At 45.6% G+C, this 12,188-nt stretch overlaps 1 non-coding gene across 1 annotated transcript; it reads left to right on the top strand.

The window, feature by feature from the left end:
• Nucleotides 1-742: 742 nt before the first annotated feature.
• On the top strand, nucleotides 743-880 carry LOC114810775. Its single transcript, XR_003758469.1, has one exon. It is a non-coding gene; the product is annotated as a small nucleolar RNA SNORA7 (small nucleolar RNA).
• The last annotated feature ends 11,308 nt before the right edge of the window (nucleotides 881-12,188 follow it).

Raw genomic sequence — 12,188 nt, 5'->3', positions numbered from 1 at the left:
CTGGAAGAACTAGTGTCTGAAGTCAACCTCCAATTCACTCATTCAGTTGTATTTATTGAGCACTTACTGTGTGCAGAGCACTGTACTAAGCACTTGGGAGGATACAATACAGAAATAGACACATTCCCTGCCCACAACAAGGGGGAGACAGACATGAATATAAACAAATAAAATTACAGATATGTACATAAGTGCATTGGGACTTGAAGGGGGGAAGAGCAAAGGAAACAATTCAGGGCCAAGCAGAAGAGAGTGGGAGATGAGGAAAGGTTGGGTTTAGTCTAGGAAGGCCTCTTGGAGGAGATGCGCCTTCAATAAGGCTTTGAAGCCGGGGACAGTAATTGTCAGATCTGAGGAGGGAGGGTGTTCCAGGCCAGAGGCAGGATGTGGGCTAGGGGTCGGTGGTGAGACAGGTGAGATCAAGGCACAATGAGAAAGTTAGCAATAGAGGGGTGAAGTGTGCCGGCTGGGTTGTAGAAGGAGCGAAGCGAGGTGAGGTAGGAGGGGGCAAAGTGGTGGGCTCTTTTAAAGCCAGTGGTGAGGAGGTTTTGTTTGATGTGGAGGTGGATGGACAACCACTGAAGTTTTTTGAGGAGCAGGGTGACATGTCCTGAACGTTTGGTCTGTCAAGAGAAAAAGAAGGATGCGTTGGAGGCCAGACTAATGGCCTCCCAAATAGGAAACTACCAACGGCTTCAAGGCAGGGAAGGGTAGAGATTCTAACTAAGGTAGAAGAAAGGGCCCCCTTTCAAGGTTGCACCTGGAGAGTTTCCATTACTCTACCAGTCTTGACTATAGGAGGGAGAGTCAAGCAGAGGCATATCCATTCCATTCCTAGCTTGGGCAGTGACTAGAGAGTGGAAGGCAATCTGCTACAAGTCAAAACTCCCCTGTGTTGGGCAGCAGCGGCGCGAGGGAGAGTTGAGGACGGAGACTCGAGGTTACCGAGCGGAAGGAGGTGATGGTAAACCACTTCTGTATTTTTACCAAGAAAACTCTAGGAATACACTACCAGAACGATTGCAGATAGAGGTGGGGTATTCTGGGAGAGATGGCGCGCTATGGCTCGGAGATGACTCTACGGCACAAGACAAGAGAAGAAAGGACAGGGATTTTTAAAAAGGCAGAAAGACATGGACCTCTTGCCACTGATGCGGAAGAGAAGGACATTTGAAAAATGAATGTCCCTTTGGCCCTCCTCCCGGGCAGCCCTTTGGACCTCTTGCAGCTTCTCCTTTGCCCTCCCAAGTCCCTAAGCCCGAGGGACCGTGAATTCATCAAGCTGTCACACTTGCTCCTAATCGGCAAGCACCCTATGTCCTAGGCTCTATTAATGGGCAAGCTTGTCTCACTGATACGGGAGCAAGTTCATCAGTCTGGCATTCCTGTAATTTCCCAAGCCTTCTACTCTCTAACTCTACAATCAGTTCCCTAGGAATCTCAAACGTTATTGTCCCCACCCTCCCTCAGAACAGTTGGCAGTCTCTATAGATCCACTGTCAGAAGAGCATGCCTTTCTTCTTAGCCCATCATCTCCCATCAGCCTGCTGGAAGGAATCTCCTCCATAAATTGGGTTGCACTATTTGCTGCATCCCGGATTGTGTCTTCCGAGAAGTCCCTTTCAGGAATGAAGATGGGGTCTTTGCAGCCTCCTTATGTCTACTATTGGACTCATTCCCCTTTTGGGATCTCACCTGGAGAGTTTCCAGTACCCTACCAGTCTCAGCTAGAGGAGGGAGAGTAAACAGAGGCATACCCGGCCTATTCCTAGCTTGGGCAGTGGCTAGCGGTGGAAGGCAATCGGCTACAAGTCAAAACTCAGCTGTGCTGGGCAGCAGCAATGTGGGAAAGAGTCTAGGGCGGGGACTCAAGTTTACTGCGTGGAAGAAGGCGATGGTAAACCGCTTCTATATTTTTACCAAGAAAACTCTATGGATATACTACCAGATCGATTGCAGGTGAAGGTGGGTCATTCTGGGAGAGATGTGTCCATGGAGTCGCTATGGATCAGAGATGACTCAACAGAATAAGATAATACTAGACTCATCCAGTTCCTCTGCACTGATTCGGGAGATGGTCCTTCTGAACCAGGTTCCCCCCCACGCCCCTGCCTACAAACACGCCAGTGAGTTTGACCAAATTCAGACTGTCGCCCCCATAAGAATCCACCTCAACCCAACTAAATGGCTCTCTAGAATTTCACAGTCCAGGAGAAAATGAAAAATCAAGACTCTTATTTTAAAACCCATCTCAACTAGTTCTGTCTGGCCCCTGGCTCACACCGGCAGGCATAAGTGATATCTCGGAACCCAGGTCTAATCGGCTGGTGACAGATTTGGCGATGAGAATGGGATTCTCCGGACAGACACCAACACGCTGCTCACACACCTAGAAAAGGAAAGGGGAAGATCTCTCAATGGGATGTGGGTTGGGTAATTGGCCACTGTACAGACTGGGCTAATAACGGGAAGAATTTCCTAAATGGAGCAATGCGAGTAAGGTTAAGAAAAGGAAAGGGAAAGCTTCACTGTTGAGATTTTTGGTGACTATACTGCACGCGGCTGCAGATAAAGAGGGAGATGTGCAGAAGAAAATAGAGGCACTAGAAAAGGAGAGGGACAAGCTGGCAGCTAAATGGACAACGCTAAAGTTGGCAGCCGACGTTGGGACCCACCAGGCTGCGGTTCTGGAGGAGAAGTTAGCACCCCAGGGATCTAAGGAATTGGAGGATCGGGGGAAGCTCCCAGGGAATGGACAAGAAATCAGACAGATCACGTATAGCGTGGAACTTACCCCAAATAGAATTTACTGCTGTTTGACTTGAGGAATATGTACAATGTACTGTGTTCTTAGATCAATTGTGAAGCGAGGATGCTATATCAACTGTTCATAAAGAAAATCTGTATTGCCTGAAGTTGAGTTGGACTTGACTAGTAGAGGAAACTGCCTGTCAACCATCACTCCCTATTAGTGCTAGAAGAGCACTAGTAGTAATGAATTTGTCTCTGACCTACCCTTTTGAACACAACTCAGAGTCCATGAAGTTTTCTTCGACAACTCCTTTGGCTCCTCACCGGACTTCGAAGTGCTGCCCTCCAAACCCTTTGACCAGGCACCCCCCTACACCCCAGAATGGCAGAAACGGACCCAGCGAGACCTTTGGACAACTAATGACCAAACTGTAAACTGTCCTTTTTATTCACCCCACCCAGACTCCGGTCCTCCCAGTTTCTGAGTAATGAAAGCTGTAAAATGGGAACACATCTGGGGTTCCTGTGGGATGGAAGCATATATTTAAACTGGCACTAACCAAGTTTTAAGTTGCAGGCACCAAACTAGCAGTTCATGAATGATCGGTGTTTAATTGAGATCGACAGTTCCCTGGAAGAAGAGTGTTAGGGGCTCCTGTTAGCCAACTGAAGAGTAGCTCCTGAAGCTGACTGGATAACATCTGGATTCTATTTTAAGGTGCTGAAAAGATTGTATAATAATAACTGTGGTATTTGTGGTATCTGTTAAGCCCTTACCATGTGTCAAGCACTGTATTATTATTATTATCATTATTAATATTATGGTATTTGTTAAGTGCTTACTATGTGTCAAGCAGCACTGTTCTAAGCATTGGGGTAGATACAGGGTAATCAGGTTGTCCCAGGTGGGGCTCACACTTTTAATCCCCATTTTACAGATGAGGTAACTGAGGCACAGAAAAGTTAAGTGACTTGCCCAAGGTCACTCGGCAGACAAGTGGCAGAGGCGGGATTAGAACCCACTTCCTCTTACTCCCAACCCGTGCTCTTTCCACTAAGGGCTGAGATAGATACAAGATCATCAGGTCCCAAATGGGGCTCACAGTCTAAGGCAGGAGGGAGAAGAGGTATCCGATCCCCATTTTGTAGATGAGGGAACTAAGGCCCAGAGAAGTGAAGTGACTTTCCCAAGGTCACACGGCTGACAAATGGCAGAGCCGGAATGAGAACACAATTCCTCTGACTCCTAGGCCCATGGTCTTTCCACTAGGCTTCTATAAGCAGTGTATGGATGTGTTGGGATTGTGTCTTTGTTCATTCACTCATTCAATAGTATTTACTGAGCGCTTACTATGTGCAGGGCATTGTACTAAACACTTGGAATGTACAATTCGGCAACAGATAGAGACAATCCCTGCCCAGTGACAGGCTTACAGACTAATCGGGGGAGACAGACGGACAAAAACAAGACAACGTAATCACAATAAATAGAATCAAGGGGAAGTACACCTCATTAACAAAATACAAAATGTACATTAACAAAATGTATTAAGCTAGCAATTGTATATAAGGAAAAGAGAAGCAGCATGGCCTAGTGGAAAAAACAGGGCCCTGGGAGTCGTCAGAGGACGTGGGTTCTAATCCCGGCTCCGCCCCTGGCTGCCATGTGACCTCGGTTTCCTCACTTCTCTGCGTCTCGGTTTCCTCACTTCTCTGCGATTTGGTCTCTTCAGTGTTCACAATATCACCTTGAAGCCGAATGATTTGCGGAACTGGTATCGTGAGGATGACGATGTCAAACTCCTCTACAGGTCTCATTTCTCTGTGAACTTCCCATTTGCCACTTCTGAGGAAGATCTTGGTTACGCGGTGCTCATAGAAGACAACCACCCCTACTGATGCTCTTAAAAAATAGTTGACAACTGAGGAGACTCCTTGAGGTGCCACAAAGTTGCATTCTCCTTCTTTCACTACCATTCCTTCTATGGTGGATGTCAGGGGCTTCAAAACCCCATTAGCTAACAGCTCATCATAGAAACTTCGATGTCTCTCAGCATACTGAGGGGTGAGAGTGAGGTACTGAGCCCCCAGGTCTGCCATGCAGCGGGAGTTGTACGGGCTTCGGGAGGCAGCCATTCTTCCTCCTGCACCCCGGGCCTGGTCCCACATGACCAAGAGTGTTTTTGTCATGGATTACCTTTAGACGAAGAGGCCAGAATTGTGAAAATGTGTAATGTGTATCATGGGAAGAAATTCCTAACAGAATTTGGGTAGCTTCATAGATGGGGAGTCGATTTATTGGTTTGGGGTTTCTAATCTGTTTCCCATCTCTCAGCAATTCTTAAAATCATCCGGTTAGTTTCAGGGAATCCGCAGCTGAAGCAGGAGACAAGGAACCCTAGCCAACCTTTTTCAGGGACTTTTTGGGAATTAAAAAAAAGCCCAAAACTAAAAGGGCTGGTGCTATCAGTTTAGATCAAATAGAAAATTTGAGGGAAGGCTCCTCCCTCAAGTAAATGGTTAAGTTGCTTTATTGTAAGGTTGAGAAAGTTAGTTTTCAACTGGTTAAGTGTGAAAGTGCAAAGAAGATCACTGGGAGAGGAGAATTTGCTATTGCTCTTTCAAGCTAGGAATACCTATAAGAGTGGTGATTTATTTACTGTAGCAGAAATTCTACATTATTAGCTAGATGGATTTTGTTAAATTGGTAAAATAGATATGTACGCAAGTTGAATACAAACTGGCACCTTTAAATTCGGCTTGTATGCACATGATGCTCTGAACACGGAAACACCTTTATAAGTGCACTGTGGAACTAAATGTGTGGTGGAAAAAGTAAGGAAAACATGTGTTCCTTTCTTGTATAACTTTTGGATAAATTGGAATATGGAAATTTGTTGTAAAGAAATGTTGTTCTGGATATAAGGGTAATACCTAGATTGGAAGAGGAGAAATTGGAATGATAATTCAATATGGATTTTTACCAATTGGAAGGGAACCTGAGGAATCTGTGTTAGATGGATACTGGAAGGCCTACCAGATTGCACAGATTTCTTGGGAAAGAATCCGGGAGGGGAACAACTTCTTCTTTGACAGGCAATTTTAGGTCCACATAAAGCTCCAGCTCTCAAACGATTATTAAGGGTTAACTGGAATAGGATTAGGCTGAGAAACTTTGTCAGCCCCTAGTCTTAAGGAGACTGTGTGAAGGGCAAGATTTAATTGCTGAACATTACAAATCAAGTGTATTAAAATGGGGTATATCTGTTCGTCTTTGTTTATTACATTGATCTTACGGTTCAAATAGTCTTTAATATCAAACGTCTGCTATGTTAAGGGTTAAAACAATGAAAGCCCGCTTTCTTTTACTCCCATACTTTGCTCAGCCATGAGCAAAGTGGGGATGATTGCATCTGTGATAAAGCTTTGGTTTTCTCCCTCATTTCCCAAGGGTGCAGCACAATAAAGCAGCACTTGCTAGATTCGTCAGCAGTATAGTGTTGGGAAAACACAGAACGCATGAAAAGCCGCTCATCCGCCTTGCTGAATACCCAAGTTGATCATTTAAGCGGTTCAAATGCTGTTATTATTAATGTTTTAGTTGTTATCAATGGTTTTTTTTCCAAATGGACAGAGGCATACCCATGCTCAAAGGCTGATGCTAGATCTGTAGTTAAATACTTTAAAGGGTTTTATTCCTCAATTTGGAATTCCATTGAAAAATAATAGTGACCGTGTAATGCACTTCAAGGGACAAATTATGAAAGAGGCTCTAGGAATACAGCAAACTTCTACTGCCCATATCACCCACATTCCGCTGGGGAAGTGGAAAGACAAACTGGAATATTGAAAAACAAATTGGCAAAAATTTGTGCTGAAGTGAATCTAAAATGGCCACAGGGACCATCTCTGGCTGTCATGCGCTGAAGAGCCAGTGGCAATAGAAAAACAGGTCTGAGCCCACATGAAATGCTTTTGGAATGCCCCATGAAGACTCCTGCCTTCTCTCCCCCATCAATCTTGCTTTGCTGTCTGTCTCCTCCGATTAGACTGTGAGCCCATCACTGGGCAGGGATTGTCTCTACCTGTTGCCAAACTGTACATTCCAAGCGCTTAGTACATTGCTCTGCACATAGTAAGCGCTCAATAAATACTATTGAATGAATGAAAATATAGAGCTTGTGTGCTTTGCTGTTAGAGTACTGTAGGTCATTAGTTAAATAATAATAGCGGTATTTGTTAAGTGGGTAAAAGCAAATTGGGTTGGACACAGTCCCTTTCCCACATAATACCCATTTTACAGATGAGGTGACTGAGCCACAGAGAAGAGAAGTGACTTGCCACAGCAGACAAGTGGCGGAGTCAGGATTGGAACTCAGGTTCTACTGACTCCGGGGGCCCCTGCTCCAACCACTAAGCAATGCTGCCTCTCTAATTAAATGTATCTGGAGTTGTCACACCCGGGTCCAGGAGGTCCTCCTGGAGAAACCCAACTCATCCTGAACCACATCAAGGTTCATAAACAAAAGGTCATCCTGGTACCTCAGGGGAAAAGACCCTTCTAGATCCTCCTGGCCACTAATACTGCCAAGTGCCCGAACCTGGACTCCTGGATCCACACCTCACTGAAAGAAAACCGCTGCCCCTCCTGAGACCAAGACTTCACATAATAATAATTACCGTATCTGTTAAGCGCTTACTGTGTGCCAGGCACTGTTCTAAGCGCTGGGGTAGATACAAGATCATTAGGTTGGGCTCAGTCCCTGTCCCATGTGGGGCTCACAGTCTCATTCCCCATTTTACAGATGAGGTAACTGAGGCACAAAGAAATGAAGTGACTTGCCCAAGGTCACATAGCAGACAAGTGGCAGAGGCAGGATTAGAACCCATGACCTTCTGCGTCCCAGACCCATGCTCTATCCACTAGGCTCTGCTGCCTCCCTCTCTAGAATGTAAGCTCACTGTGGGCAGGGAATTTGTCTACTCTGTTACACTGTATTCGCCCAAACATTTAGTAGAGTGTCCTGCTCCCAATAAACTCTCAATAAATACGACAAAAAATTCTCACTTCTATCTTCACAACATCATCACTTGTGTGCTCTGTGACCTTGGGCGAGTCACTTAACTTCTCCGTGCTTCAGTTTCCTCATCTGTAAATGGAGATTAAATCCTACTTCCTTCTGTTTAGCCGGGGAAAGGAAGGGATGGATCCAGGAAATGTAATGGAGAATGGAGCGGGAGAAACAACCAACAGGATTTAGCAATTGATAATGAGTAGCGGAGGGTGACATCAAGGTGGGACCCTTGTGCGAGAGGGACAGTTTCCAATCTGATTATCGTATATCTACCCCAGCATTTAGTACACTGCTTGGCATTTATTCATTCAATCGTATTTATTGAGCGTTTGTCCGAGTAGATACGTCAGTCTCTTTCTAAGATTTCCCAGGCCAGTGCTGGTACTGGCTAGTGCCAACTACTGGAGCTCCTTCTCTGCTTTCTTTGTTTTTCTCTTCTCCTTCTCCCTTAGGTAAATTGATCAATCAGGTGAATGGGGAAGCAGCATGACCTGGAGCTGGATGGAGCTGGAGCCTAAAAGTCAGAAAGTTCTAATTCCCACTCTGCTGCTTGTCTGCTGTGTGACTTTGGGCAAGTCACTTACCTTCTCTGTGCCTCGGATTCCTCACCTGTAAAATGGGGCTTTAAGCCCCATGTATGGGGCGTGGACTGTGTCCAACCTGATTAGCTTGTCTCTACCCCCAGTGCTTAGTATAATGTCTGGCACATAGTAAACACTTCACAAATGCCATTTTAAAAAATCGGATACAACTGGTTATAACAAAACAATGCGAAGATGGATAAGTGAGTAAAGTATAGACTGTAAGCTCCTTGTGGGCAGGGAACATGTCTACCAGCTCTGTTGTATTTTACTCTCCCAAACGCACACAGTAAGTGCTCAATAAATGCCAATGATCGATTGATCTAATCCAATATGCGTATAACTGGTACACTTAGCTGGGAGTACATAGGGGCTGAAGTAGGTTGGAATTTATCGAGAGGAGAAAATGAACGAGAGAATGGCCCTGGAGGAGATGGGATTTCAGAAAACTTTTGAAGCTGGGGAGAGTTGTGGTCTGGAAGATTTGGAAGGGGAGTCTACATGCAGGGGGAGCTGGAAGAAAATCATAGATGCAACTGGCAACACAAGAGTAGGGAGAATGAATAAATGAAATATTAAATGGAGTGTGTGCATCTACATGGGGGAGCCTGGAAGTCCAGTCTGTGTTAGATGTTGAGGGAATTGGATAGCCATTGGAGAGTTTTAAGGAGTGTGTTCTCAGTGCCAGACAGTCCCAATCTTCAGTCAGTCCTGAACTCTGCTGCCTGGTTCATTTTCTCAAAATACTGAGTGAGGACGTGATGAGTACCAACAGGTCCTGCACAGACCATCTTCCCGCAGCATCCTTTGCTGCATATTTTTCTATTCCTCAAAACTCCTCAATGGCTCTCTATTTCCCTCCTTGTTGAACAAAGCCTCTTCATGATTAGCTCCAGAGTTCTCCGCCAACTCTCCCCCTCCCACATAATTCTCACCCGCTAATCCCTAGTTGGCTCTCTTCATTCCTCCCAGGCTAATCTCCTGACTGTGCCTCGCTCTGGATTCTCCTGCATTCCTCCCATCACTCATTCTGGATCCCCAGCCTGGAGCTCCCTCTTCCCTGCCAAATTTGACAGATCACAGTTATCTCCAATTTCAAAGTCCTCCTAAAATCATACCTCCTCTAAAAAGTCCTTTCCCTGATTAACTCAACACTCCAAATCACATCAACCCAGTCGTCACCTCTAGAAATTATTTGGGTGTTACGCGGAGCGAGTGGTCAAATACCACTTTCTCGGGCTGACACAGGAATTGTGGAAGAAAACTTCACAGACTTTGCATTGTGTTCAAGCGGGTATGTCAGAGACAACTTTATTTCTACTAGCTCAAGTAGGGAGTGGTGGTTGGCGGGCAGAGTTTCCTCTGTCAGCCAAATCCAGCTCAACTCCAAATGATATAGAGTTTCTTTGCGTACAGTTAGTACAGCTTCAAAGGTGATCTGAGAGCACGATACACGATGTACACTCTAAGACAAGCCGCAGTAAATTTCCAACTTGGGGTAATTGCTCAGCCCTTCCTGGTTTTCTTCACAGGGATCAGGTGGACAAATACTCTCTCGGGCTGATGAGCCAGCCAGGCATCCAGACATTGCTAAGGGAGGAACAGTTCCATCCTCTCCAGACATCTGTCCAGACATTCATTCATTCATTCAATCATTTGTTGAGCACTTACTGTGTGCAGAGCACTGTGCTAAGCACTTGGAATGTACAATCCCTGCCCAACAACGGGCTCACAGTCTAAATGGGGGAGACAGGCACCAAAACAAAACAAGTAGTCAGGCATCAATACCATCAAAATAGATAAATAGAATCATAGATATATACACATTAGTAAAATAGAGTAATAAATAATATATACAAATATACACAACTGCTGTGGGGCGGGGAAGGGGGTAGAGCAGAGGAGGGAGTAGGGTGAATGGGGAGGGGAGGACGGGCAGAGGGAAAGGGAGGGCTCAGTCTGGGAAGGTCTGCTGGAGGAGGTGAGCTCTCAGTAGGGCTATGAAGAGGGGAAGAGAGTTAGTTTGGCGAACGTGAGGAGGGAGAGCATTCCAGATCAGAGGTAGGACATGGGCCAGGGGTCGACGGCAGGGAAGGGCGAGAACGAGATCCAGTGAGGAGGTTAGCTGCAGAGAAGCGGAGTGTATGGGGTGGGCTGTAAAAGGAGAGAAGGGAAGTGTGGTAGGAGGGGGCAAGGGGATGGAGAGCTTTGAAGCCAAGAGTGAGGAGTTTTTGCTTCATGTGAAGGTTGATAGGCAACCACTGAAAGTTTTCGAGGAGGGGAGTGACATGCCCAGAGCGTTTCTGTAGAAAGATGACCCGGCCAGCGGAATAAAGTATAGACTGGAGCGGGGAGAGGCGGGAGGATGGGAGATCAGAGAGGAAGCTGACGCAATAATCCAGTCGGGATATGATGAGAGATTGTACCAGCACGGTAGCAGTTTGGATGGAGAGGAAAGGGCGGACCGTGGCGATATTGTGAATGTGGGTCTGGCAGGTTTTGATGACGGATTGGACGTGTGGGGTGAGTGAGAGAGCAGACTCAAGGATGACACATCTGTCCAGACATCTGGACAGGAAGAACAAAGGAGGGGAGGATATGTGATGTGCTCACTTTGAGTAAATGTCGGCTTGGCCAGACAAAATGGAGTCCAAGCCTAAAGGCCCATCGCAGTCCATCCCTTGGTAGTCTACCACTCCTAGGGCTTCTAGTCACTGAAGTTACTGTTGCTCACTTAAACAAAAGTGCGATGAGGCAATCAAGCGGTATGAGAGGCAAAACATCTCAGAGGGGATGTGGTCTGAAGAGAAGAAGCAAATGCAAAGCCTAGATCGCTACGCTTTCCACAGAGCAATGACAATATTTACAAATCGAGTATATCAGATACATATATCTGTATATTTACTATCTATCTCTCCAGCTGGAAGGCAAACTCTAGGTTGGCAAAGAACATCTCTCATGTATCCGTTTAATTTCTCAAGTGCTTAGTACAGTGCATAACAGTGGGTGCTCAATAAATAATATTACTACTACTAATAAAAATAAATAATAATTATGTTACTTGTTAAGCACTTGCTATGTGCCAAACACTGTTCTAAATACAGGTTAATCAGGTGAGACACAGTCCCTGCCCCATCTGGGGCTCTTGGTCTAAGTAGAAAGGAATAAGATTTAATCTTCATTTTACAGTTGAGGTAACTGAGGCACAGAGAAGCAAAGTGACGTACCCAAAGTCACACAGCAGACGGGTGGCAGAGGCAGGATTAGAACCCAGGTCCTCTGACTCCCAGGCCCATGTTCTCTCCGCTAGGGAAGGAACATGGTGTAGTAGATAGAGCTCAGACCTGGGAGTCAGAAGGTCATGGGTTCTAATCCTGGCTCTGCCAGTTGCCTGCTGTGTGACCTCGGGCAAGTCACTTCACTTCTCTTTCTCGGTTACCTCATCTGTAAAATGGAGTAACCTCTTGCCTCCATTATAACTGCCCTTTAAACTAAGTTCTGTATGTCTGAAACCAAACTTTTTCCGCTGGCAGCTCCTCCTCTTAACTTTTCCATCACAACCTACAATACTTCCACCCTCACAACCTTGTTATCTTTAATTCTCTTTTTCACTTCTCACATTCAGCCTGTTTCTAAATCTTGCCATTTTTTCCTCCTTAATATTTTATGGATCTTCCCCTGGTTTTCAACTCAAAAAGTCACCATCCTGGCTCAGGTTTGGTCATCTTTTGACTAGTAATATTAGTACTGAGGAAGCAGCATGGACTAATAATAAAATAAT

This window comes from Ornithorhynchus anatinus, chromosome 3, assembly GCF_004115215.2.
Source record: "Ornithorhynchus anatinus isolate Pmale09 chromosome 3, mOrnAna1.pri.v4, whole genome shotgun sequence".
Taxonomy (NCBI): domain Eukaryota; kingdom Metazoa; phylum Chordata; class Mammalia; order Monotremata; family Ornithorhynchidae; genus Ornithorhynchus; species Ornithorhynchus anatinus.
The sequence above is the reverse complement of the archived record's forward strand: the minus strand, read 5'-3'. Positions and strand labels throughout refer to the sequence as shown.